The sequence below is a fragment of the Argentina silus genome, assembly GCF_951799395.1.
Source record: "Argentina silus genome assembly, chromosome: 21".
Lineage (NCBI taxonomy): Eukaryota > Metazoa > Chordata > Actinopteri > Argentiniformes > Argentinidae > Argentina > Argentina silus.
The window spans coordinates 2,037,634-2,042,633 of record NC_139675.1 but is presented as its reverse complement, the minus strand read 5'-3'; the positions used below and the strand labels follow the sequence as shown (position 1 = coordinate 2,042,633).

The window sequence follows — 5,000 nt, the reverse complement described above, 5'->3', positions numbered from 1 at the left end:
GGGGGTGGTGGGTTGTGAGGCTGGAGCGCCCTCTCCCTGACCCCCACAGCACCCACGTTCGTCTCCTGCGGTCCGAGCCCCACCGCCGAGGCACGAGGCAGCCAGACACCACCGACCCGACCTGGCATGACTCAGCTATGACATCACAGAGACATCCTCAGACGGCGTTATGGAGGATAAACCGACGCCGCAACAGCGGCAGCAACAGTGTGAAATCGATATGTGCTGCTCATTGTGTCCCTAGGCGAGAGTTTCTGGTTTCAAACTAGACCTTTAAGCCTCCATGAATATATTAGGCCTTTTACTTTTTATTAATTTCACCTCGGGGAGCCACACAAACGTCGGCACAACGAGGGCTTGTGTTTACTGTATGTGCAAAACATGTTTTTCATCAAAAACATGAATCTTATTACTTCTCAGAGCAGGGGCAGAGCTGAATTAATGTATTGCTCTACCTTTAGCTGTGCTCTGAGAAAGGTTATATACAGGGGGTGGGGGAGAGGCGGGGGAGGGAGGGGGAGAGGCGGGGGAGAGGCGGGGGAGAGGCGGGGGAGAGGAGGGGGAGGGAGGGAGGGGGAGCTCCTATAGCCAGGAATAATGTTCTTTGTGTCTGGAAATAAATTGTACAAGCTATAAATGTCAGGATATGTCACCATCTAATAGTGGTGATGACATTTTTATTATTGAACCCTGCTTAATGGAATGCCGATAAGGCGAAATAACAATGCAGATGTCAAAATGAATATTGTACGCTCCGCAAACGCGGCCGCTAAATCTACGATAGGAAGGGGCTGGACCCAGAAGAGCGATGGCCGTCATTTGCCACGAGACAGGCGGTGGAAACAATTTGATTGGGGCGCTGGGAATGATCTACTTCCATTGGATGGAAACTGTCCCATTAGAATGAGTGAAGGAGGATGAACTGATAAGGGAGGGTTGGGATCGGGGGGGGGGGTGTGTGTGTGTGGGGGGGGGGGGTGTTACCATGGACTAACCAGACCAGGAGATAAAACACACACTCCAGTTCCTTCAAAGTACAGTAGTACAAACGTCCTTCAATCAGACACTGTCCCAGTCACAGAGAGATGATGACCAGTCTGAGGGGGACAACACAAGCACAGCTCTGGTCTGGTGGTGGTGGTGGTGTGGGTGGGTGGTGGTGGTGGTGGTGTCGGTGGTGGTTAAGGTAGTGGTGGTGGTGGTGGAGGTGATGGTGGTGATGGAGGTGTGGGTCGGTGGGTGGGTGGAGGGGGGGAGGGGGGGGAGCACAAATAAATAAAAGATGAAATAAATAATGCAATGTTAATCATTTGTTCATGAGAAAGTGATTGCCCTTCGCCCCTCCCCCTCAACTCCAACCCCCCCCACCCCAAGGCTACCATTAGCTCTCACCTTCCCCGCCCCCTCCCACTGCAGCTGTTGATAAATCACCCCCCCTCCCTCGTCCACGAAGGGGGAGCAGCATTTGCATGATTCGGGGGCCCCCCCTGCCCCCCTTGCCCCCTGATTGCAGCAGGGTTTGCGTTAATGGATGTTTTTCGGCGCTGCTCGCCACGGTAACAGGTGATTTATGAGCCTGACATTCTGGACGAGTCACCCATCAGTCAGGTGGTGGCGGCGGCGGTGGGGGGAGGGGGGAGGAGTCACTCATCAGTCAGGTGGCGGTGGCGGCGGCGGCGGCGGGGGGAGGAGTCACTCCGGGGCACTGCGGCACTGCGGTGGCAGCGTGGCCTCATGGGAGGTCAGCCGGCCGTAAAACACTCCCAACATTAAATACTGGAGGCTGGTTTATCTAATACCACTTTCACTCACTCAAGTGTGTGTGTGTGTGTGTGTGTGTGTGTGGGTGTGCATGTGTGTGTGTGTACGCCCGCTTGTGTGTGTGTGTGTGTGTGTGCGCACGCTTGTGTGTGTGTGTGTGTGTGTGTGTGTATGTGTATGTGCGTGCGTGCGTGCGTCCATGCACGCGCATGTGTGTGTCTCTTTCAATTTAGCAACTGGCGGGGCAAGGTGCACCGCTGAGGGTTTTTTAGAAGACGGGAGCGTGGGCTGGGCTGGGCTGGGCTGGGCTGGGCTGGGCTGGGCTGGGCTGGGCTGGGCTGGGCTGGGCTGGGCTGGGCCGGGTGTCTCACTGTGGGCTTGCCGGCCCAGTAAATGAGCGTTGGGGCATTTGTATTAAACGCAGCCATGTGTCCAAGCCGTCATGGCTTCCATTTTAATGAAGGTCTCACGTAGACGACCGGAGGGGAGGGCCAGAGAGAGAGCTATAGTTAGGACTGCAGACTGTAACCAGGAGGAATGCTGAAAGCTTAAAGGGATAGTTGACTGTAAAATCACATTTCTGCCTCAGTATCACCTGAATGAAGGTGTGTGGTTGACCACAGGGGGTAGATTTTAGAGTGAAGGGCCCCTCCTTAACCTCACGTTCTCACCGTAATCTGACCGCTGTGCCTCCGAAAAAAATACGAAATAATACCCAGTATGTAGACGGATTTGGTGGAGACAGTCATGTGTTTGAATGTGTTTAAATGTGACCGACACAAACACAGGGATCGTCTGATCTTCCGGTGTGAATGGTGATCAATGCCCCCCCCCCCTCTCAGCCTGGAACACCTATTTACAGTTGAATACCTGGCGGACCTCCTGAGGACATCACACCTCGAACACATCGTTCGACTTACGGTTAAAATAATTCGTTAATCTATTAGCTTACTACAGTTTGTTTACTTTGTATGTTTCTTTGAAACTATTAAATTGGTTAATTTGTTGATACTCTGTTCTCATTCTTACAGTATTTGCCTTAATGTGATTGTGGGCGAAAAGGATTAAACTTGTGATTAAACTAAAGGTTCTGTGAAAACAGCACAACACAATGGTGACCAGGTTACCACAAGGAGGTCACCGTTCATGTCTCATGTCCACATGCCTAGTTAACAACACGTAGACTCAAGCCATCACAGCAGATATTGGGTAAACTCTTGCATGGTCATAGCATATTGGGTAGTCTGTCACATAGGGATGAGCAAATCCTTATTATTCATAAAATATCTATTTATTTGGAACACTATACTAATACTGGGTAGGGCCTCCCTTTATTAGGAACACTATACTAATACTGGGTAGGGCCTCCCTTTGCTCTCAAAACAGCCTCAATTCTTCGTGGCATTGATTCCACAAGATGTTGGAAACATTCCTTTGAGATTCTGGTCCATGATGACATGATTGCATCACGCAATTCCTGCAGATTTTTCAGGGGTACTTTCAAGCTGTGAATCTCCCGTTCTACCACATCCCAAAGGTGTTCTATTGGCTTCAGATCCGGTGACTGGGAAGGCCACTGAAGAACACTGAACTCATTGTCAAGTTCATGAAACCAGTTTGAGACGACTTTTGCTTTGTGACATGGTGCATTATCATGCTGGAAGTAGCCATTAGAAGATGGGTAAATTGTGGCCATGAAGGGATGCACATGGTCAGCAACAATACTCAAATAGGCTGTGGCATTCAAGCAATGATTGATTGGTATTAACGGGCCCAAAGTGTGCCAAGAAAACATTCCCCACACCATTACACCACCTCCACCATGAGAAGGTGTACAGATGTTCCTAATAAAGTGCTCAGTGAGTGTGTATTTATGTATGTGTATATATATATATATATAGCGTAATATATAGAGATATAAGGTCATTTTAACTTGTGTTAGTTGGTCATGGGTCTTAGTGTGTCGTCTTTGTCATGTCCATAACCCTCTGAAGCTCTGAGGAATAAATAAATGTATTAATTCTCAACACGTCCGGTCCTTTCTCTCTTTAATAATGGTCAGTTTTTTTCCTAATCCTTTAAGTACATACAGAAGCAGACATAGATCGCTCGAAGGATGTTTCAGAAATTCAGATGAGACCATTATGAGTCAAGTGTTGTACCTTTAGCCTGAGGGACATTCAGGAAATGTGTGTGTGTGTGTGTGTGTGTGCGTGCGTGTGTGTTTTAGTCCATCTTAGACCAAGAAATATCAGTGCTGACCACAACTTCCATCCTCTTCCTAGAAACCACTGGAATATGAACGAGGCAGAATTTTTGCCAAAAACAGCAATCTTCAGCTCCATGTTTCAAAGTGCGTAGCTTCACCCAACTTTGAAGTTATGCAAATGTCCCGGTGTCCTTGAGGAACCCTAAAGACAAAAGTTGCCTGACGGAAAAAGTTTTTGGTAATTACAATTAATACCAAACTGGCCTTCATACTTGCCATCCTAGATAAAACCTTATCATCCTGTACAGATTTGAGAGAAATATTCAGAAATAAAAAAAGACCTCTGCTTAAATATTAGCGCTGCATTAATAGGCTTAATTAAAGGAATCTGTCATTTGTTATCATCCCCTGCCCAGCGTCTAATCGAGAGAAACCCATCTCATATTTCACTGCTGATATTCAGATAAGAGCTTTAATTACAGTCATTAAGGAAGTCTTGATCCAAAGCTTTATTCTGATATACAGAGACTTCGTGTGTTAAAAGTTCATCTCTGGGTGCTGTTCCTTTGATTTAGTTTAAGTTCAAGTGCACTTTGATCTATGGAGAAAAAATATGTTGAGCAATTTACGGTCTGTAATTTGATTATGAGAGACGACAAAGCATGTTGGGAATCGTTTTCTGGATGCGCATTCCTTCTAAGTAGAGCCTCCGCTGTTAAGCAAGTCCCCCTAACGTGACAGACTGTACAATACCATGCATCCACAGACCACACTGACATTTCTTACTGTACAGGGACTTGGTTTTTTTTATAATTTAACCAACACAGCAAAATATTCTTTCAGGAGAATGTACCACAGCTGTCAGTGCCAATCGCATAAACATAAAACACCCTTTTTCCAAAGCCAAGCCATAAGGGAATGAAAAACCCTCAGATGAAAGAGCAGGCTAACAGTCAGTGGCCTATATTCTGTGCTTCTTTTAATGTGCCTCTTTGGTGCCTCGGCACGGCTGGGAGAGGGAGCACAGCAG

The 5,000-nt window shown here is 47.5% G+C and overlaps 1 protein-coding gene across 1 annotated transcript in view; it reads right to left on the bottom strand.

The window, feature by feature from the left end:
* Positions 1–5,000, bottom strand: part of lrba (LPS-responsive vesicle trafficking, beach and anchor containing) — a gene marked incomplete at its 3' end in the record, with an annotated part of 96,740 nt that overhangs the window by 53,533 nt on the left and 38,207 nt on the right. The window lies entirely within an intron of this gene.